Below are 24,454 nucleotides of genomic sequence, written 5' to 3'. Positions count from 1 at the left end.
CACCTCCCCCCCCCCCCCCCTTAGGAAACTAACGATTAAGAGCTTGAGGTTTAAGTAATGAAAATATACCAGACGTACAAAACAGCTCATGTCAATGGCGAGATACACCCATCTCCGTGCAAATTTTAATTACTAGTCAACATTTAGGAGAGTTTTGCTGAGACATATGATTTATATTACTGCTGTTACAGACCTAAAGCTGATTTCACTGAGGTCATGCTCCCAGGCAAAATTGCAGCACATAGCAGTAAGCTGGTAAAACAGACGGAGTATTAAATCAATATGGTGTCTCACATTAGCTAATAAATTAAGGTGTGCTATCAGACCATCTGCTGGGAGCAAGCACGATGAGTTGCAGTGATCATGCTGACTGACGTTCTGGTGCGAACAAGCTAGTCAGAATTAGTTCACGTTCTTGGCTTCAGCAACTACTTCACTCGTAATACATATTTACAACATTGTTCACAGGGCTAATGGGCAAGAGGAAGGTTCATCCTCACCCTCCCATAAACCTTCACGCTTGGCCCAATAGAGTCTCCAGTGAATGGAAAAGGTAAGCACAGATTCATCTGTGACTGATGACATTAAGCTAGTAATTTTATAAAATCGAGTTAATGGTTCGATATTCTTCACATGTTTTCTACAGTACAGAATTAAGCTACCATGTCAAGGGTAAGTCATTTTTAAAGAACAGTTTTTACTATGTTTGGTAAGAGGATAGAACTGAAACTTGAAGGACAGGAGCTACATCTGAGATGAGCTTTATGCTGTGGGAAAATAAACACAATTCTTAGGACTTCCACAGAGTCCCACCCATTCATTTCTTTGGATGCCACAGGCACAATGAGCTTAGTCTGCTAGTTAGCGTTTAAGAAACAAACTGTAGAGCAAAAAAGTTTGGTTATGGTTAGCCTGATTCTTTCAAAATAAACAGATGAGTCTGAGCATTTCTTGCACAAACTCTGTTGGAAAGGTTTGTCCATTCAGCAATTTGTTCTGTCACAACAGGAAGAGTGACCAGCAGGAAAAACTGAAAAACCTGCCTCTCATTCCAAAATATCACGTTATGAGGTAAACCTACAGTATGAGGTCATTTCAAGCATAAGCATTACGAAGACTAGGTTGCAAGAACAGTCTTACAGACTTTATATTTAATACCTAATCTTACTGTATGAAGTCTGCAATCTGTTCATTGATCTTATTTGACAAATCAAGACACAAATATGTAATCCTCCAAAAATTCACAGGCAATGTGTTAGCAATTCAGAGATTAAATATTTCTATTTCCTATGCCATTGTTCAGTAAAACAGACGCACACAAAGCATATGGAATATCATCTGAGCATTGTAACTGAAAGTACATTTCTAAAACCTTTGCTTTCATAAGATTTGCAGCGTTGATCAACAAACAGGAGATAAAATACTTCGGCATCATCGGAGAAGCACTGCAAGTGACACTGCGAACTCATGGCGTCAAGTTTGTCATTCACATTTGCTGTAATTCAGCAAAAGATTAAATGGGGCAAAACCCAGCAGAACCAGCTTTGTGCTGCTCTTTACATAGAGCTACTCAAACTTAGCGACAGAAGTTAGAAAAGAGATTTCTGTCATCTGGGTCCAGCAGCTGAAGTGTCCCTGTGCTGTGGAGATCACCTAACCATCAGCCTAATGCAAATGAAGTGCCGCACTACACCGTGAAAGCGTTACCATCTGGCCACACCTCTTCCATCGCTTGGAGGACTTAAAGGAGGATGCCCTTGCTGGATGGCTGCTGGTCAAAGATGCAAATCCAGCCCAAGTCCACCTCTGTGAGAACAGAGGCAGTCAAAACTCCTGCTGTGAATTAATTATCACCCCCAGCTTCATCAGTCCCAGATATACAAGTTTTCCCATGGAAACATTTTTGGCATGAGGCTCTTAGATTCAGGTATGTGATTGTGCTGATTTATAAAGACCTTCCAATTCACAAAAATAGTTGGAGGTCCCATATGCCAGACCTGTCCAGTTTCATGCTTTCTTCCACCCTCTTCACTGCTCTCTTCCATAGGATGTGCCCCATTGGTAAGATCAGAGCCACACTACACGGCCTCCCCTGCGCCTCGAGGTGTATTCTCTGCTAGACCTAAATGACAAAAATGACTCTCAATAGCAAAGCTGCTACCCAACTTTATGGCTCCATCACCTTTCTCTACTGGGGATGGGGAAAGTGGATATCAGAAAAAAACGTTATGAATGGACCATAATGGAAAGATTGTCACGCCTAGTACAGCACTGGGGCTCCTGTCTGCCCTTGCATTTCTGACCAAATAAATAAAAACATCTTATCATAACAGTCCTCAGGTAAGCAGTGACAGTAATTGGGCAAGGGAGATACCCCCGATACTTGAATTGCAGTACACATCAAAGAGAATGCTAATGAGATTATCAATAAGACACTACATTTACAGGCAATGCCACCTTTGTTACACAGTGAGCAGAAAACACTGCAGAGCGGAACAAACAAAAAACATAAGAAAGGAGAAGATAGAAATTTTTTTTCCCTTCTAATACTGAAATGATGCCCTTAACTGCTTGAAGAATAACAATGACAACATTTTGCTCGACAGAGGGTTGCACAGAGCAGCAAGTAAAACCTGGTGGAGGTTGGCAGTAAAGCCACAATTTACAATCCATAACATGCTCGTGCCTTGACATAAGAATTACTTTTATTGAAAATGTTGTATATTCTCCAACATAGTTGGAAGCCAAGTTGTTCCACAGATGGCATCTATAATAAAAACAAACTCTAGCAAAGATAAGACAGTTTCCACATTAGAGCAAAGCACCATCAGCGAGGGGGAAAAAAAAAGCAAACATTTCTTGCTAAAAATCAAACCACTGCACACACAGTGCTGCAGAGCCAATACCATACTCAAGGACACTGCAACTACTTGCAAACACACCTTTTGCCAAAAATTAAAACAAAGAAATGGGAAGACTTCCTCAGTTGATATGCAGCTCTAGTTCAAGGTGAACTTGAAATCCTAAATTACAGGAAGCAAAAAGTGTCAACAAAATTTACTTAGACTACAAATTAAAAATGCTGTAACAATGAGAAAGCTCCAGAATCTGAAATCAGTCTAAGTGCAATATGCATGATACAAAAATGTATTCTTCTGTTTGTCTAAACAAAATCTCCATGTAACTAGTAATTATTATCCTTCTGCCCTTAGCTAAGAGAAGAGTTAGCGATCTGAAGGATCGATGTAAATAAGACAGCTTCTTCATGTCATTTGTAAGAAAAAAATCATACCCTAATTCTGCCACAAGACTTATGGGACTGCCTTTATTGAATCAAGCTAAAGCATCCAAAACTCTCTTCGGAGCTCAAGTTTTAAAATATTATCACAAAAAGAAAAAAATAAATACATATAAATCTCTTGATTACCATGAATCTGTCACATAAACTGTATGATACATTTTTTTCGAGCTGAGGTTCTTATGGCTGGAAGATACAGTGAAAAGACCATAATAAAGGACATAAAAGGATCCTATGCAAAGGTTTATGAATATTGGCTGTTCCTAATATTCACCTATGCAGTAATTTTCTATAACTTCTCTTTATTGCATATTCATTTTTATGGCATATTCATTTTATCAATGTCAAGTGAAACCCAGTACCTTCAACTGATGGTAGAGGAACTTTTTCCCTCTTCTTCTTAAAACCCAATTTTATTCTGGCCTTTCCATTATTGTAAAACTTCAGGCCTCAGTAGTTATCCTGTTCTGTAGCATATATTTGGTACTAATGAATCACAGCCTTTCACAGCCTGGGTGAAACGAGTCATTGTCGTGCCACCTTTTTACTACACTATGTTTATTTGCCAGCACGATCCCAAACGGCAAAACTTGCCATAACACGGTGGCTGCTGATATTCTTAGACCTTAACAGAGAGATTTTATTATTTGTAGTACTCATGGAAGAAAGCACAAGAAGTCATCTTCATGACCCAAGGAGTACTAGAAATTGGCTGCCCTGAGGAAGCCAGTCTCAGACGGGGCCCAATAAAAACATTTGCGCACGCATTCACTGCAATATACAGCGTTGCTCCCAGGAAAAGCCATGCCGGAGTAATTCCAAAGTATGTTGGTCTGCAGTATCCTCATCTGAAGGTGCAGTATCATACTGCTGAAGGTTTTATACAGCATATATAAAAATCTGTGTGAGTATGAAAGCCAGCATGAAGAAACCAGTACTAGGAAAGGGAAGGAAGTAAGTATTTTAAGAAGAAATTAACAGCTTTTTTCATTTTTTTTTTCCCCACACAGCTGCTCTGGTCTTCAATAGGACCAGCAAAGCAAGATGACTTTCAAGATTCATGTAAGTTTTCTATAATATTATAAATTCTTTACATACCAAAAGCCATTAAACCAGTATAAATGTACTAAAATCACAGTCATGAGTATTCAATAACTTTGGCATGCAAAGGACACACCTTCAGCTACTACTTGGTATAAGCCCTTAGTAACATAAAACAGTGTATGATTATTCATTCCTGACAAACTGGAACTGCATCAGAACATACAGAAAAGAACTGTTTCTACACCATGCTTAGCCATGCCAAACCTCAGACAGAAGATGAAAGAGAGAACGTTTGCCTACACAAAGACAAAAGATCGTAATTCAGTAGCAAGTGTGAAGATGGTGATTATTTTCAGTCTCAAAACTAGTTGCTGGGGTTAGTTCCTCCTGCGTGACAAAACGCTGTTACCACTATCAAAAGGAAGACAAAAAATAACCGTATTTGTAAAAAAGTATTAGAAAAGCCTTTTAAGTATTTGCAGCACTTGCCAAAAAACCAACAGTAATAGTAAGCAGTGTAAAAAGTAAATTGCTTTCTGGAAATATTTCTTCTCAGTATTCCTGTTCTTCATGTTCTGATTGCATGCTGTTAAAAAAAGTCTGCTCTCTTCATTTATTTGGACTACGCTGTGGTTTACAGTATCATTTCAAATGAACAGACCATCCCAGTGACCTCTTTTTGGACTAGTAGCTTTGAACTTCACTTGAAATTCTCAAAATTCATTTGCGGAGAATGACAATGAATTAACATTTATTTATGCATTTCATTCATTTATTTGCTTCATTTACTGAAGAAAAAATTTCAGTCAACATTTCACAAATTATAAATTTTCCATGTGTTATCACATGTATGGCATAATGTAAGATAACAGAAAGATCTCTTCATAAAGAAGAAAAAGGGATGTAATAACAGCAACTGAGTTTTAAACTCATGATCTTTAAATAATTTCTATTCTTGCATATCCTAACGTGCCGGTATTAAAGAGGGTGGCAGTCACCTGTTCTACCTGCAATAATGAAGTCATATAACTTAATCCATGAATGTTAAACGAAGCACACTTTGCAAGCTCAGTCCATTTGCTCTTAAAACATCCTGGCACTATCTGCCCTTTAATTTCACCAAATGAGTACTGCTCAGAAACAGCAAAATGTACCATGAAGGATGAGTGAATGTCCCATAAAACCCAGTTCTCTGGATACAGAAGACGGCTACCCTAGTCTTCACACCAGTTCCCCCTGCCACACTGCCAAGCAACAACTGTTGTGTGTACAAATTCTCACAGGCAATGGTCTCCCAATTCTCCCATCAGCACAAGCCCAACTTACGGAAGAGGCACCTGCTTCCACGCAGCAGAAAGGCAAAAGTCTTAAAACCCACCCAAGAGAAGCAGGATTTAATGGAGCCTCACAAAGAGAAGCGGCTCCTTGTAGCTCCGCTGAACCTAGCTGCTACAGATACAGTTTCTGTCTCTTTATCCTAAGCTCTCAAGTCTCAGGAAGCTGCAGCCAGCGCTCCCTTTAAGACACACGCTTCACCAAGCAGTACAAGCAGCAACACCAACTGATCTGAACGGCTCCGATTTGATGATGATGACTGAAACGACCAAAGTAGACAGTTCAGTGCCTCACAGAGGTAAAAGAAAAACAAGAGGACTCACAAATACCACGGAGGAAGCCAAAACTCACTTTCAAACAGCCTCTGAATTGAAGAGGAAGCTAAATTCACTAACTGAATTATTTACAATTGAATTATTCGAAAGCTCAGTTTCAATAATAAAGTATCTGATCGTGCTGGTTTCACCTCAGGCCATTACTTTAAACTACTCAGACCCACTTTGATTCAACTTGATGACTGGGTCAGGATTTTAATTCAGCTGTTCAAAGCTGTGTATTCAGTTCAGGGACATCTTGCAAAGTTGTTTTTCCATTTACTTCTACTACTCATGACTACACTACTACTACTACTACACCTGACACGGCATAACAGGAACCTACACCCTTGTTCAGGATGGCTACCTAGGAACAGCAAACCACCCACTGTTCTGAATAAAGGTGTGATACAGAAAGAGCACAGCTCTAGTACTATTCCTTCAAACTAACCACTTCGAAATAATGATCCAGGTGGTACTTCATGTGTATATATAAAATATATTGGTTTACAACATCAATTATCCCATGCATAATTAGCCTGCTTCAACATCAAATTGACATCAAAAATTTATTTGCTTTTAACTGTCTCCCATGCTTTAGCACATCCAGCTCCATAATCTTGCTTCAGAACAGGTCTCAGCTGAGTTTTTCTGCACGTGGGGAAGGCTGGTTTTATATTCTGGCACCTACAATATATTCTGTGAATACCGTAACATGCAATCACCTACAAAATAATGCATAATTCATGGCTTGGAAGGGTTAATATGCTCTATTTGGTTTTAGAAGATTAAAGTCTTCTATTAAAAAAAAAAAACAACAAAAAAAAAAACACCAAACCAAACCTTTGCAGAGATTTCCCATAAACACGAATGACTGGTAAACATAAACATTAGGTGTTAACTTCAACAGATTTTCACCTTTCTGACAAGTTTCACTTTTGCTGAAAAGAGTTTAAATAAACCTCTAGAAAACATATACAGCTCTCTGAAATCCCATTGATACCAGCTCCCTTCTGATGTCAAATTGTTATCCCAGTTGCCTTAGTTACATCATTTCAGTACCTCAGACATGGATACCTGTGGCTTATCTCCACACAGAGATTTTACAAAATTCATTATTTCTCTATGCATTCGGTCTTTGTTTTCGGAATGTTCCTAGCACATTGGTGGTTTCATTTATTTCTGTACTTAGGGCAGATAAGAGAGATACAGTGAACTCAAAGAATTTCCCTGGCAGATTTACACAAAAAAAAACTCCCACCTGCTGGAGGTCTGAAATCGCAGTGTAAGATGCATTTCTGTATTTTCTGCACGGTGCTGGCTGTTAATGCTGGTAAAAAGTCGCTCTTTAGTGACATAGAATCAGGCACAACACTCTTTTCTAATTTCCCAGTTATCTATACAGCTGCTCAAACCTTGTCAAAAAGGTAAGGCATAATGAGGGAACTGCAACCAGATGTTTTTCCATGCACAAGTTCATAAACACACAATACCCCTAATTTCCACACCTTTTTTTCTGGCTGGGGGTGCCCGCTGCCCAGCACCTGGAAAGCCAAATCACCACAGAGAGATCCAACTGGAACAAACTGTCCAAGCTCTGAGCAGACTCCACAAGTTCGGGTTAAGTTTATTAAAAGCTTTAAACATTTATAAATCTCCAGGGAAGCACGACTTTAATGCAGAGCATTTAGAGGTAAATCACTGGCGTAACAGAGAGGCTCCTTCCTGCAACCTCCCGGGACCAAAAGGCTGGCTCAGACGATGAACTCCTTTATCATCTCCACACTAATTGTAGCACATCTTGAAATTATTAGATCTATTGTTAGAACAGGTCTTGTCAGCAGCTGGGACACGGTGATTAATAGTAATTTCTCTTTAATTCCTTAGGATGTAGAAGCCTAAAGTCACAGTTGAGCCCTGGACCCCAATTATTAGGCGATTAATGAAATTATAATTGCCGCCCTTTCGTTCGCATTCATCAGTAGGTTTACTATTAATCACTAGAAGTAAAACACAGGAAAAAGAAAATATTTTGCAAGTGCTATGCTATGAATACATGGGAGAAGCATAAATGGGTCAGGAAAACATTCTCCACTGCACCAGGCTGGAGCAAATGTGTATCATTATCAACAACTTAACAGCACTGATGGTTCAAGTGAAGGTCAGACTTGCTAGCAGGAATCATTTTCTGCCTGATAACGACAACAGCTACCGCCTTATCCAGCACTTGAGCGACAGATACAGACCAGCTGGCCATCAAGGTAGAAGAAATATTTTTTAGCATCCCTGTCAGTTAACGGAACGATCAATAATCGGATTCCCTTCCGAGTTTTAAGAATGTATCTTTAAAAATCATGCGGTATAGATATCATATATACACACAGTGTGTGCCTGTCTGTGCGCATAACCAGTCCTGCATGACTGGACCTGGCCTCTGGACATCAGGTTCCGACACCACACTGTCAATCCGCTGATAGAGCGGCCAGGTCGCTGCTAACCTCCCCTCTGTACCCGCTCCCCAGCACTTCTTCTCATTGAAATTTTATGGGTCACATTTTCCAAGCCTGATTATTTCCTAAAGATAAAGTGGCCAGCACTGTTCCAACAAATTAGGAATTAAGTGAATAATTCTTTTGTCTATAAAATATGCATTTGAAAAAAACAATTAGAACTGCTTTAGCACTGCAGCATTAATGTCAGGAAAGGTCAGACCCAAGATTTTGTTTTCCCTTCTCAACTGATCAGATTTGGCAGAAAGAATAATTAGTTTTCACAGATCAAAAAACTATGCAAGGGAAGGAAATGAAATGCAACTGAAGAGAAAGACTGAGACCCCTTTATCTCCTTTGCACGGACTGTCCTTTGGAGATTTAGGGGCCAAGAGCCATTACCCCCTCAAGGGAAACTGCAAGAGGAGGAAGGAGGTTTTCCTCAGCTGCCATAGACCTGCCTGCGCCCTCAAGCAGAAAATGGGCAGAGAAAGGGACAGGACCCCATCCTTCCCCACCCCACAGCCTCCGTGCTCTGCAACACCCCAACACATCTGCAAACACGTGCGCCTCTATGCTGTCATGGAAATGACTATTTACTTTGCACTATCCATATCAGGTGAAAAATCACTGTAATTTAGATCTCATTTGTTTATATAATAAATGATTTGTTTATGCTGAACTTGATGATTTACCTCAGCTGCTTGAAGTTTCATTAAATAACAAATCACTTGTAAGACCATGCCTAGGTGAGCCAGAAACAGCAAATCTGCCACGCATGCCCTCTCGGTATCAACACCCAAAGCGTGCAACCACTACACGGTGTTTACCAGCAGAAAGAAGTGATTTCTGTGACCAGCCACTTTTGAGAATGTCTGGAATTCTGATTGCAGGTGCTTTTTGCAGTGCCAGGTTACGCAAACATTGCTCCACTTCCATCCCGCGCGTTTCAAGGCAGGAGGTGGGTGGGACAGCAGTGGCAGTTACTTTTCACAATGCTAAATTTCGGTCTTCTGGGGAAAACAAAAGACCTCACTCATCATCAGTGTAATTCATCCGAGCATATGCCAAAGGATTCTACATTGTGTAAAGGAGGATAATCACTACAGTGCATGGCCAAGCAGGTCAGTCGGACAGTTGGGTCAGTTACTGCACGAGCTCAAGGCTGAGCATCAGTCTTGGCAGCTGGTGTGACATCCAGCAACGTGGACACCAGGCAACTCATGGTTCCTCAGTCGGGTGGGCATGAAAACAAGAACATCACAGCCATTTACAGGACTACACAATATTGTCAATCACTTGACCCTATCTACTTGCTATAAACCAGTAAATATTATGAAATCTCATCATGAAATTGAGGAGATACTAATCTCTCTGGTTCCTGTCTAGAATCTATTAGATCTATCTGTAAATGGCGTTACAAATCTGGCAGAGAACTATGGCTATTCCAGAATTCTCCTACTGCAAATTACAACTTGCTTTTCCATCATTTCTTAATCTGAGAACTATATACAGGATACTAGAAAGTTTTTGACTTTTGAAACCTGGAGTACTGCTAAAAACAAAGGAAGGGTCTTTTTTTTTTTTCATTCCGATTTCCAGAGCAGAGTAAATTATTCTGCTTTCCATTACAACTTGCTTTTCCATCATTTCTTAATCTGAGAACTATACTATAGTATAGTAGAACTATACAGGATACTAGAAAGTTTTTGACTTTTGAAACCTGGAGTACTGCTAAAAACAAAGGAAGGGTCTTTTTTTTTTTTCATTCCGATTTCCAGAGCAGAGTAAATTATTCTGCTTTCCTTTCCCTCTAGTTTTGGTTTAATAATAATTTCACAATAATGTAATACGGGATCACCTAAAAGCTAGGAAAGATTTTAAAGTCATATTAAAGTTCTGGTAATTCATTTCTAGTGGTGAATGACATTTACTGTGCTAATACTCAGTCTAATGATGTGGCATTTCAATGAATTTATTTCAAATAAAGCCCACAAGTTTTCATACTTCGGAAATGATACTGTTAGTGTTTAACGTGCTTGTGAACATACTATGCAAGAGTCTCTCAAAGACAGGTGTACATATTCCAAACTTGCCCCAAGCATACACAGCACTTCTCATTTCTCTTTCATACACGCGCATGGGAAATTGCAAGGGAAATCACACCAATTTCGTTCACAAGAATAGCAGAGCTATTTTACAGATCTGATCATGAAATACCATCTATGCTTCAGAAGTAGAAATCACTTTGCATAGGTTAACCACACACTTAAAAATATGATCCTCCAAGTAATCCACTGTCTGGATTTCTTAACAATTTGATGGTTGTTGGAATCATTAACCATTTGGGGGCTCTATACACGATCTGAGAAATTACTCATTGGATAAATGATTTGTAACTGCTCGTTCCCAGTCCAAATGTAACGCAGACGGGTAGGTGCGGGTGGGAGGTAGGTGCAAGCAGTTACACAAAACAAGCCTGCTAGCTAACTAGGGGTGTATTTAGACATGCCATAGAAAGATGCACTTAAAAAGCAGCCCAAATTCAACAACTTCTTGAATAGATTCACTCTAGGGAAACAATGGCTTTCTAAATAATACAGCACATATTATAAAGGGTCACATTTATACTGGCTTGAACAGACCCAGGAGGGAAACTACAGTAGTTGTCTTTGATCTATTGGCCTATATTAAACAGTGATGTGCTGGAGCATTGGGAAATGTCCTAATTTATTCCTGGAAAATATGTATGCATATTGTCAGACAGAACATTCTTTATACTGCAGTGGTCCATTATGCAGGAAGGATTAAAACAAGTAAAAGGAAACAGAGAAGTATGTCATTCCTCCAAAATTGAACAGAATGGCTGGCTAAATTACCAAGAAGCAAATTTGATTGAACTTCTTTGCATCAAGATATTCACTTCATTTTGTCCAACAAAACGCTCCTTTTTAAGCTCAGAAGCAAAGTGGGAAAAAAGGGTGCATAGTAAGTAGCTAACTTCAGATCACGGGTATTACAAGAAAGAATAAGATTTCCCAGTAGGTATCGAAGTCTCACAGGTACGAACAAAGAACAGAACATCAACTGTCACTGCTGAATCAACACCCAGGCTTGTAGGGCTCTTGCAGTAGACTCTCAGGTTTGGGTTCCAAAGGTGCAACAGAAGGAACATCAAAACACAAGCATCACAGGAACTTCTGAGCACACCTGTAGAACTCTACAGCCCATTAGCTGGTGGTAGTGTTCACAAACTTCCTGAATTTTAGAGAGCGCTACCAGTGTACCAGAATTATTCAACCTACCCCGGGGACTCCATACTCAACCCCGCACATTTAAGAGCGTTGTTAACGAGTGTTAATTAAAAAGAACAAAACAAAAAACCTGTCCAAGACTGGCTAACAGATACAGCTCTGTTCTCAAACACTAGGTATGTCATCCTTTTTCACTTCTTTTTTCAGAGCACAAATAGAAAACAGAAGAAAAAAATCTTTTCCTTTGTATTTTCTAAAATTGAATTCTTCCTCTTCTCCTCATACGCTTGCATCGCACTGCAGCAGTACAGCCTGACAATACTTTCTGTAATGGGAAACGTCGTGCATCTGTTTCTAATCACAAGAATTTAATAATATTCCATCAATGGAGGCAGTTTGCATTTATACCATCACATTTATTTTATTTTATAAGAAAGGAGTGTGACTATTCACTGCTGGCCAGAGTAGCCGTGGACATGAATAGCAGTCTAGCAGCCTCCCTCTGCATACAAAAAGCGTACCCCTTGGTACCAGCTGAAATTCTAATCAGAGTTCCCTCTCAACACAGATATTGTAGGTGTGCTGTGCTAGTCATTTCTGTTATTATAAACGACCTTTCAGGAATTGAAAAAATTGTAGCTTGTCAGTTGAGACTTGTAATCGTTATCCATTCAGCTAAAGGATTTAACAGGCCTGCTTGTAAAGGGAGAAAAAATAGATTCCCTTCTCACTAATCTCAGAAAGACACAAGTGCTCTAAATTAACAATTACCTTAGACATTGAGGGAGATTTCTAATAACGCTGTATTAGAATGAAAGTTAGTATATTCTGATGGGAATTTAATAACTGCAATCAGCCGCAGCCTGACCAGAACACGTTGCAGCAGTTCAATGACCAAAGAACAGCCATAATTCCTGTCCCCCCGAAGCACTGCCCAACGCGCCCCGTGAACCCCTCTCTTTGGGTGCCACCTGCATTGGTTAGGCATTTGGTGGAGGCCATTCGACCGTGCCGAGGGCTCAAGAGGCACACGAAGTAACACAGAAAGGTGTGTAAGCCTAAAGCAAGTTGAGGGCACGTAATCAATTGACTATAGAAACAAAAGCTGTTCAATGTCCTATGTAACCCAAGAGGAGTTCCAGCATCTTGTGTAGTTATTGCAGTATTAAATGGAAAGTTATTTTAGTATAATCCCTTCAATTCCTTAAAATGTAGTAAATGAGAAAGATGGTTTAAGCTTTTGGATCTTTAAATACGTATTTAGACATGTAAGTTCTTTGTACCATCTTTGCATGAAGAGGGAACTTATATTCACTATCTAAGTTACAAGTTACATTCTAACACTTCAAAATATTTAATAGACTTTCTGGATGATAGCCTATATTAGAAATAAATATTGAGGAATAATTCATAGTACAAGCAGATAACTATGAGATAAGCAGTGAAAAAAGTAATAAGGAGCATGATTAATATTAAAGCTTTTGTATTGGCCTACTGGGGAGGAAAAAAAGAAAATGGTAACCACCCTTAACCATAGACTTGAAACAGGAAATCATCTTCAAAACAAAACAGAGACACCTAAACCGTTTGCAGGTACCTCTGTTCCTAACAACACTACTGAATTTCAAATCTTATCATTCACCTCAGCCACTGACGTTAAGCAGAGCATTCTTTTTTCCCCCTGCACTCTCCTGTATTACTCATGCAGCTACAGCCCCAGCACTGCTGTCAAAGTACGTTGAAATCACGCTGCCCACTTACTCATAAAATCGGAGCTACCTTTTCCTTCACACGAAGCACTTCATACTCTAGTAAGCATTACAGAAAGTATCAAGCGCTCTAGGAAGAATGGCTGTGTAATAAAAGTGTAATTGAAATGGCTCCACCGCTGCCTCATTTCATCACTCACACTGGTCTCTGCTTGTTAAATTTTAAGATCTCTTGGGAAACCAGTGCATAATATAACTACACTCCAGAGTGTCAAAGCAACCACTGCTATGATTTGTCTCATGCATGACATCGAGGATCTATTTTAAAGTAAAGATCTTGCCAGTAAAACAAGCCCTTAAACTTTCACACGACACTTAATTAAAAGAACGTAGGCTAAAAATTTTGGAGGAACTTAAGGAATTTTTAGACCTCCAGTTGTCTTTGCCTTTCAGGAATGTTTGAGTAGCCTTACTCTTTTGCACATCAAGAGAAAAACCTAAGGTAGGTTTCTTGAACAAAGATTAATATATGAACACACAATTTCATCAACAAGGCAACTAACAGAAGAAAAAGAATTCAAACAAATACAAAATCCAATGAAAGGTTTTAAAACAATGGCTGACTACTATGTCTTGCAAATTATCCTGGGTTCCATTCAACCACACAAGGACTGCAAATATTTCTGTGTAACACACACCAACATCTTCAGGAAAGGATATCTGGATACCCAACAAATACACTCCTCCTGCCATGCGGTGCTCTCTTGGGCCACCTCCCAGCTGGCCACTCTTCCTACTCAGTGCTTCAAAGTTGCCTTTTTAACTACAGCTTTACTAACACACTGAAGAGAACAAGATTTTAACGGTGTAGGTTTCTCAATTTTCTTATCTTTTCATGTCAAAACCAATTTGTCATTGTCCTAACTTGATCTTTCTTATGCCACTACGGAATTTGTCACCCACCTCCAAAAGAGGTAGGAACCCACATACTTGCATTTAAAGCTCTCCTCAGACAAAAACATTGTGGATTTATACACATTATTCCATTCTCACATGTCTTCTGTAGGGATAAGATGACATAGAATGGCCTGTTACCACTGTCGTAGATGACAGAGGCAAAAGATCATCTGCACTTCTGCATCTCCTTGATAACTCCACCAGCATCTACAATGACACTGGAAAATCCTTAAAACCACATCCAGCATTTGAAAAGTCCCTTCTACTTCCCAACCGGTGGCAGCAGCTAAAGTCACCACGGAGTATTTCTTACTATTTGTTTCTAAGGAAAACTACCACATGCGCAGCAGCAGTGTTGTTTCTTCATTTGGCCTTAATTTCCCCATAAATTCTGCTACAGGAAACGCACTATGAAATTTATTTTGTCCAGGCATAATTACCAGTTACACATCTAGCCCTTCCACTGTACAGAGAAGCCTTGACTGCTCTGTAGTCATGCCCAGACACCAGTAATAGGCCCTACAACCTACCGTATGACTTCTTGCTTTCTGTTGGAATAGCTGACTGCAGCTATGGAAGATTGATCGTTCCCACTACCCTACCGTATGACTTCTTGCTTTCTGTTGGAACAGCTGACTGCAGCTATGGAAGATTGATCGTTTCCACTATGCTTCTATTCACAGGCAATTTCTTCTTTGTGTTAGGAAACTGTCGCTTACTCTAAGGCGAGCACCCCGACAGCAGAGCATTCAGTAAAATACCAAAATAATCATTTAAGCAAGTACTTTTTACACCCACCTGTCCTCACCTCATAAAAGTGGACCAAAAGATCAGAACAGGCTTAGAAGTGACCAAAGGCACTTTCCCTCCTGGATCCCAGACCTGCTGTTTTGTTCAGTACAATGAAGCCACCAGCGCGTACGTGTCTAAAGCTCAGATACCATATGCGTCGTGATAACCCAGCGCTACATCTCAGAGGAAGAACAGCAAGAGGACACAAATTACAACAGAGATTAAAACATCTTTGTGAAAAATTCACCAATATTAGGAGCAGGCATGTCTTTTTGTGCGTGTGTGAGCTTTGTTTCTTCCTTGCAGATCTATAAAGTGAAACCTTTAAGTTGTGACTGCTGTTCATCACTTAGTACCCCCGAGTTTATTCTAGCATTCACTGGCATAAAAAGAAGCGCATTTCCTAGCACGCTAAGAGGACAGCAAGCTGCCACAGTTAACTTTGGTTACCAGCTCCCTTTCATTCTTCCAGCAAGCGCTGATCATTAGTCCTCAGCCCTCGGAAAGTGGCAGAACCGTCAAATAACACCATCAGATGAACGCATAAAGAAATAGGAAATTGAAGCCCCGTGCCTCCACACTGTGAACACACCCTGCCTATTCTCCCGATTTCCTATATAAATTTAATGTAAACCTTGTAGTCTGAAACAGATTGGGGAAGTAAAAATCAATGGAAGCTTTGTTATTTTAAGAAAGCAATTCTAAACAGTCTGAAGTACTGTCTCCTTCAGACCTCAGTTTGCATTTTCATGCAAGTGTGCGGTGAATTCTCCAGCTGTAGAAGAAAAACAAAGAGTTGCGTGGACTTTCTGAGCAATGTTCCCTATAGAACGAAAGGAATCACAGTTAACCAGTTTCCACTTTGCATAAATGGTATTGCTCATTATTTATCTTTAAAAAAATGAGATTTTTATTGTTCTTTGATTGTTACAGAACCTAAACTCTTTCTGAACTCTGCCATTCTGTCAAGTAGACTGCACTGATCAAGCCTCAAGGTCAGAAATATAAAGAACTGAGTAAAACAGTAATTTCACACTGCGTAACCATCTCTGAGAATACTGGCCCCTGACATATAATGCCATGAAAGAAAACAACGAACTTTCATTTTTGATTTAAAGAGTGTAAGTTTACTCAAAGGTACTTTGCTATTCCCCAAAGTTTTAGAGCAGTACAACCAGCCTTCACCACTTGTCAACCTTTAATAGCTTACACCCCAGTGATTGATTTTGTTCAATTGGATTTTTTTCTCTCCAACTCATGTATTTAGCTTTTAGCTGCAGCAGGCTGACAATGCATCTATCATAGCTAAACAATCTTGTTCACAAGCATTTCTTTCTGCAGCTTCATCTGTTTGGTTTTGCACGATATACATTGTTTTGTATGTCCTCACATACCAAAACAGGTTTATGTTGTGTCTGCTTACAATACAACATCAGCTGGTTGGTACCTCCTCCTCATTCTGCGCCTCTCACCTTATCATCACGACTGTCACCCTTGCCTTCTAAAGGAGCTTAGTTTATTTGGAGAATTCATATCACTGAATAAGGATAGTTATTAAAAAACATTAAAAATATTCATATGCTCACCTCATTTAAAAATATGACCTTCCAAGAATTTTTTTAAGTGGAATAGGACTTTTCCCATCTAAAAAGGCAGTTGCTGTACTTTTCAAGAATTTAAATTATGCCTACCAATAATTCTGATTATCTGAGAGCAACTGCTAACCACTATTTTAAATGTACAGTGTCAGTCACATTCCTGAGTTTCTAAAGCACAGAAACAAACAACCAAATAGCTAATGAGAACGACTTCTGCTAAGTTCTTTCAGTGAAGCACAGCTATAGGCAAAACTTAACCCTGAAGACCTAAAGTGTGCTGCCATGAAGGGGGAAGTAATTCAGCAAAATCTACCTGCAATCCTTTAAGCTAATACAGGTGACACAGGGCTTCAAGCTATGGGACTGACTTAAAAAAAAATAATAAATCTGAGGTCTATTCTGCGCTTCATCTGTGTCTGAGTGTGGAAAGAGGGAGTTAAAGCCTGTATAGAATAGTGCGGCGTCTGAATCTTCTAACGGAAGTCTTCCTGCTTCGGGAAAACTGCTCTAGGCAACACTGATGTCTCTGAAAGTGAAGCCCCACTTCCTGTTTAGGAAGATAATTAGGAACTGTCTTTCATCTCACTGTTGTTTGGTAGTTTGGTGAGAGTAGCAGCAACCAACACAAATTACTTGAGAAGCCGCTGAGTTAAAAAATGCCTGTTTGCAACAAGTAAAATCTGTGAAGGCCTGAGCGTCATTTTGTTAAATATCATTAATGGACTTGTAGCCCACGAACAATTATCATGAGAAGTAAATGAATAGTTGAGAAATGTGTCAGGAGCAACTATTTCATACATAGAAAAAGACTTTTTCAGTAACTACCCATCTCATGGCTCTCACAGATATTTCACAGCTCCTATCAGCCCCTCTAGGTAGCTCTAGCGTGAGGATTTATTCCTTATAAATATTGGTTTATGTTCTAAGGGCCAAAAATCAGGTTTTTTCTCGTTCAGGAAAAGTGCAATAAAAAACACGATAGCAAAGTTGCCCGAACAGAGTGCAGCTGTCAGGTACAACTGGGTTACTTCACAATGGCTAGCAAGGGAGATTCATTCCTTCTAAGGGCAGAACAGCATTTTTCCATTAAGTGAACTCGTGTATAATACACCAGCATATCTCAGTTTCTTGGAGTCTACGCCACGCTTGCTATCCGTGTTTCCAACTGAGTTGTTTACGTTCTCTCAAATCCTCGACTTGGCAGGGCTTGTGAACAGACTATCACTCTGCCGAGCACAGCTCCACAAATATGAAAGAAAGAAACAATTCTGAAGGAAGCACATCTGAAAGAAGTAAGATAAAATAGCGATGGCACGATTATTTTTATTTTATCAAGTCGCTGTAAAACTGCCAAGCCCAGAAGACTACGGTTTTAGCTGTGTTCTGAAAAAGAAATAAAACAAGCTAGTCCATCTCACTGCTCCTTTTTAAAAAAGTTCAGATGCTTCTGAATCACAACTCTTGTAAAGCCTGAAATAGAGAGAATGAAACAGATCATAAAGCATCATTACTTTTATATAAACAGACAAAGATCTGTGTTAGACATATATATATATATATATGAAGCGGTTAAAGAAAAAATGATCAGAATTCAAAAGCACCAAGAGCCTTGTTCTCGCTGAGACCTAACTGCAGAGGCAGGCTGCTGAACAGGAAATAAAATGGACAGATACAAATCATAAAAATCCACTGTGGATAGAAAAGGTTTCATGGATCTTGAAAAATCATCCTTAATGTTCAAAACCAAAAACTGGAAGGAGAAAAACATAACGCGTACATGACAGAGGTTTGCTGTGAAGACCAAGTTTTCCTATAGGGAAAATTAGAAGAAAAGAGCAATGAAATATGTACATAAGAATGCTCAAACAACTTTACCATTCATCTTTGACTACAGAGAGCACTTCTTTCCAGAAAAGGAAAAAAAACACAAAACTTTCTAAAGGTCTTAGCAATCTCAAAACAAGGCACCAGTGCTAGACCACAGGTTTTTTCATAAAACTATGAGATGCAAAATCATAGGTAATACTTCCATACTTATTTGTATAAACTCAGCAGACAGAAGAACCAGGTTTACCCTCAGTTTCTGTCAGTATGCGTACACCGCTCATGGGCATGGCCCACTGCTGACATACCTGCGAAAACGACCACGACAGTTTGGTCTGCAGAAGGCTGGCACATTTGTGAAGCGAGAGATCACAAAATAAATAAAAAGGCTGAATCTAGTTTAAAAGTATTGTGTGCTGCATGTCGATCCATCAGTCCTGGCTATCATCCTAATGAAAAGCCATCACAAACCATCGTAGGTGTAAGATGTGCGTCTCAGCTGCAGGGCAGACAACATGCTCGTTGTACTTGCCACTCTCCCTGGTCAGTGCTGCTACGTATTCAATCAGGTTTCTTTCCCAGTAAACCCAGCAACTGCAGGCTCATAGTCCACAGTCAGGTTGTAAAGAAATACCCGGAAAGCTGCTCAAGATACTCTAGCAAACATACCGCCTTCTTTGTTCTGTACGTTTAACCACAGAATGTATTTTTATCTTGTTATCTGAACCACGGCCCCAAGAACGACAGCAATTTGGGGAGTAAAAATGTAAGTGTAGAGCATTACCAGAGAAAGAACCCAGTACTGAAAACATCCCTATATTGCAAATACTTAGTGCATTGTTAGTGTTTCCGATTAGGACACTGCTGCCCTGAACTCCCTGAACTGTAAAAATGAGCCGCTACAACTGATCTTGGCCATTGCACTAACCGAATGTGGCCACCTCAGGAAAGGAAGTTTCCACAAACAGTGGTAACTTGACTATTTAGTCTTTGCTCAAGAGTGAAGAGGAATTTAGAATAAAACCCTGAGGGAGAACAGGAGCACAAAGGCAAGGCACGACAAATAAATTATAAAGCACAATTTCTCCCTCGGGTCATGGTTTACGCCATCCATATTGCAGCCATATAGTAAAATTCATCACATCACAAAGTATCGTGCTACCTCTGAAAATGTATGGATTTACAAACAAAGCAGTAGAATACGCACTTTTTCAGAGGTGATGAATTCTACTACAAATGTCACCATCACAGTGTTTGCAACATTAATTCCTTTCTGGGTCTAAGCTACTTATAGTATCTGTTAGAGTTAGAAAACCAGCATAATGAGCCACAACAAGTGTTTTTACTATCCTTGTGCAGTACTTGGGAAAGCATAGAGGCATTTCAAAACAAAGCCAAATGTAAAGTTTTGGTCATCATTTGCCAAACTACAGTCTTGGTCTGCATCAACAACCGCTGCTATCTGGAACCTGGCATTCTTTTTAATGGCATTTTCCCTAATTTAACTTCATAAACAAATCACTTCGAACCAGTCTGTAGAATCTGTCTTCATAACAGCATGGAAGAATGTTGTAGGAGCTTCCAAATGAAAAAACAAAGGGAAAATTATATATACCGCTATATACCAGTGATATATACATCAAAGCAGAGTTAGTTGCTAAACAAACATGTTTTCATTGCTTAAAGATAACAAATACTGCATTATACAAACCTATTCTAAGCACTTTCAGAGCCAGCACACACCGTGTTGTTCACCTGTGTCCTTCAGTTACAAGCAGGCGGACTGCAGGCTGCCTACACTGTTTCAGAGGCAATTGATTCCAGGCCACCATCTTTTTGAGACCCCCTGTAATTTGCCTCCAACTGTTACAAAAACTTGTGCTGCTGGAAGATGACAGGGGCAGGCTCAGTCACAACGACAGAAACGGCTTGGAATCATACGGCTTGTAACTGCTCCTGCTTTGCAGGCGTGTGAGATGGGAGACTACGCAACACGGAAGGAAGAGATCTGGAAGAAGATCCCATTTGCTGAACTAATTATAAGAGGACATGCTTGCTTCCCTACGCATGGCACCGACACTCGGATGGAGATCAGGGGGCACACGCAAGGGACGCATGTGGCCAGGCTGGGCTCTCACACTCCCAGCTCAGCATCATAATCTGCAATCAAAATCCACCAGAACAGGCAAAGCTTCCGCAATGTCTTTTTGGTTTTTATTCCCCTCCATATTTTGCAATCCCTTTTTGACGAAGATAACTAATAACATCTTTACAAGCAGCACTGTGCAGCTTTGCTTCCCAGTGAGCCCACAAGGCACAGCCCATGGAGTGAGATGCGTCCATCTTCAAGGCCAGCACTGCTCTGGGTTAAAAGAGTTCAACCCACACGCTCCCAATGGCACAGTGGCGACTGCCCACTCTGAGTGGGCATCTGTCTCCTTGCAATAATTAATACGCACACTGTAAATGAAAGGTTGGACCACACAACCCTTGAGGTCCCTTCCAACCTGGTATTCTAGGATTCTAAATGCCGAATTTAATGTGATAATCTTCCCTTATATGCCTCGCTATTTATTGAATTCTGTCTCAAAGGCAGATGGAGAGAACAGTAGTGTTAATCTCATCTGGGCTTTGCATGGATACGTAATATCCATTATCATATAGCCACTGGGGCACCAAGTTAGAGTGTCTGCTTTATGTGCAATAATTTGCAGCCAAAAAATTAATATGGCCATAAAATATCCTTCAAGAAAAACAAGTGATTTCCTAGCTGAGAAACTGCCTGAGAGGGTAAGTGAGCTGGCAACAGCAGCCCAGAGCCACTGTCTCCACTACAGATACACAACAATAACCATATAACTTAATGGACTGGTGAAATACCTCATTTCAGTTAACTAAATTCAGTCAAAAACTATTTTCAATGCTGAAGATACATGAACTATGGTTTGGTCATGCACTGGGTCGTGCACTGGGGGCCCTAGCAGCATTCGTGAATAATCTGTCCCTCTTACCTGAAAGTTAACGCTGGGTTTCAGTCTTCTTCCATCATGATCAAGAGCAAAATATTCAGCATTACTCAGTCATGACTAGGATGGACGCCTCCAGCTGAACAGCTCACACGACGCATCTAGTGCCTACTCCTATTATTCCCTGTACAAGACTTCATGGCAATCCCCTTGCTCTCCAGAAAGATACAATTGGTGTTGCTAATGCATCAGGACGGAACACATAATGTTCTTATGGAACCTTCTAAAGGTTTACAGCAAAAAAGCCAACCAAACCAAACAAAACCACCACCACCAAGGAAAAGTGGTTAAAAGCACAGTGCAGGAAAGAAAAACCACAGGAGATTGACAGATGAAAGCCCAACACCTCCAAAAGCGTTCCCTCAAACACTCATTCTTCACGCAAAGGTCCACGCTGAAGCCAATATGTTTTTTAAGGTTTAAAAAACACCAGAAGCTTTTATTATGTTCGCGCTTTCCAAAAGTTTTTCAGACTGCTCCTCCTACTCTGAGATGCAGAAATACATCCGCTGACTGCAGCGGTGAAGAGGATGGATCTGTTCCTGCGCACAGCTCCCGCCTTGCTTTACAGCTAACTGCTCTGCCGGTGACAGCAAAGTGGACACTGGAAAAATGGACACCTCGATGAATCACGCCTCGTTTATGTTTTCTGTTTTAAGATTTATGTTTGTGGAGCACAGCTCAGAGCAAGTAAGTTACAGTCCATTGCAACTTAATGATTTTGCAACTCGGTGCTTTCTCCTAAATAATGGGGCCATCTCTGTTTTCTCACCAAACAGGGGTGATGGCAGAAAAAACACCACGGGGAGGAAAGCTGTCCTGACCGTGCCCCTAGATAACTCAAAAATCTCATCTACATCTTGTGAAAGCAGGTCCATGGTGATTTACTTAGACACTGACAGGGCTTTCCGCATCTCACAAGATGAAGGAGTAGCTGTCTACCTGCCCTTTTTAAACAGTGCATTGGATATTTCACTACTGAGTACCCATCTCCTCCAACTCAGTGTATGGCAGTGGAGAATAAATCAACTGCCTGCACCGAGCAGTAGAGCTCCCTCCCATCGCTCCAGTACGATGCGCTCTGACAGGAGCCTTTCTGGGGTTGCCCGTTTCCTGCACACTGGGCTGGATATTCAGGTGATGCTCTACAGCTGAGCTCCCCGCTCCCATTACCAGTTCTTTCCTCATTTACACCACTGTTCACGTCTTTAATAATAGCTCTGACATGACAGAAACAAGAGGAAGGAAAAGATTTAACAGTGCGAGCCAAAAAAAATTCAGCAGACAGCATTGCTGTCATGGTGGACAAAAAAAAGGAAAAGATGTTCTTCAAAGTCTTGGTGAATGACTTAGAAAAGATTTTAATATTTCAAGGTAGAAAGGACCTGAAACCTTTACTATCCCCCAATTTTCCACTCAGCTGCTTTGACATTTGGGTTCTGAAAATACATGGAACAACCTGACAGAGATGAACATGCAAGTGCCTGTCCTCAGAGACACAACCCCCAACTGCTAAGCGCCTGAAAACGCACGGAGTAAACCGTATGGAAATTGTCTGTAGACTTCTCATTTATTTTAATTAATTCATAAGAGAACTGCAGCTTAGCTCAAATTGAGAGTTTTTAATCACAGAATCATGAGCTGGTTTGGAAAACAGACAGATAAACTTGAATGAAATGGGAATTTTTTCTGCCTTTGTAATGGTCCCCCCTGGTGAAATCAATAGTGAATTCAGTGCTCACAACTCTGATGTCCTGCTTTTTTTGCTTATTTTCTCTGAGTGACTTTTCAACTACATCAGCTACTAACTTCAAATGCTCATATGCTATGGAAAAATAGACCTTGAAGAAAATAGGTATTTTTGTATATATAAAAAACCTGTCAAAGGTACCAAAATCTTACTAGATTAAAATAGAGTTATTCCCGTCAGCCACGTTATCTAAGGAACCCTGCACTCCACTGCAGATTGAGTCTTTATTTAGATTAAGTTTTTTATTTGCAAACATCTCTTCATTAAACTTTACTTTTTAAATTCACAGCTGAGTTTCCAGTGGCCTAATACAGCCACAACATATGTTGATATATTGGTTTACGTATGACATGTTGATATCCCTCTATTCCAAATTAAATGGAACGATCGGGGAAAACAATTGTTAGACAGGAAATAGTTAATGCTCAGTTCCAATAAAGAAACTGCCTTTCCATGGGGTTCCCTTCCAGAACTGTACCTAGTTTCTGGTTACGGTATTTGTATAGGATGTCAGGAACACGCTACAGACGATAACCTAGAAACAGCTAAAATGAAATAGTGCTGCTATCTGTGAGGAGCCAGGTTTGTACCTCTTGGCAGCCTGGTATTGCACTAGCTGCTGCCGGGAAGATTAAATGTTTATGAGGGTATCCACTAGAATTATTTCAAAGTGCAATAATTAGTGTGTTTTTCTCTTAAGTTTCTTAATAAAATACTGTTTCATTCCTGTTGGTACTCAAATCAGACCAAAACAACTCTTGCTTCCAGTTGGCTTCTAGCTTGTGAGACAGAAAAAATCATGTTTTAAAATTGGGAGTGTTCAAAAACAGTTCATATATTTGTGTAGGCAATTCTAATTGCATTTAGAATCCCCACACCTTCTACTCTGATCTGCATTTTTATTTTTTAAAATTTACAAAGTCTTTTCTGTTAGAACTCAGAAGTCCCATTAAACAAGAAATATACTTGAGTATGTAAATTTATTAAGGCACCAAATAAAATGGGAATATTTTGAGCATGCAGATTCTAAATACTGAACATAACCAAGGTACAACTAGACTGTG

The sequence above is a fragment of the Buceros rhinoceros genome, unplaced genomic scaffold (genome assembly GCF_000710305.1).
Source record: "Buceros rhinoceros silvestris isolate BGI_N320 unplaced genomic scaffold, ASM71030v1 scaffold5015, whole genome shotgun sequence".
Lineage (NCBI taxonomy): Eukaryota > Metazoa > Chordata > Aves > Bucerotiformes > Bucerotidae > Buceros > Buceros rhinoceros.
Note: the sequence above shows the minus strand (reverse complement) of the source record.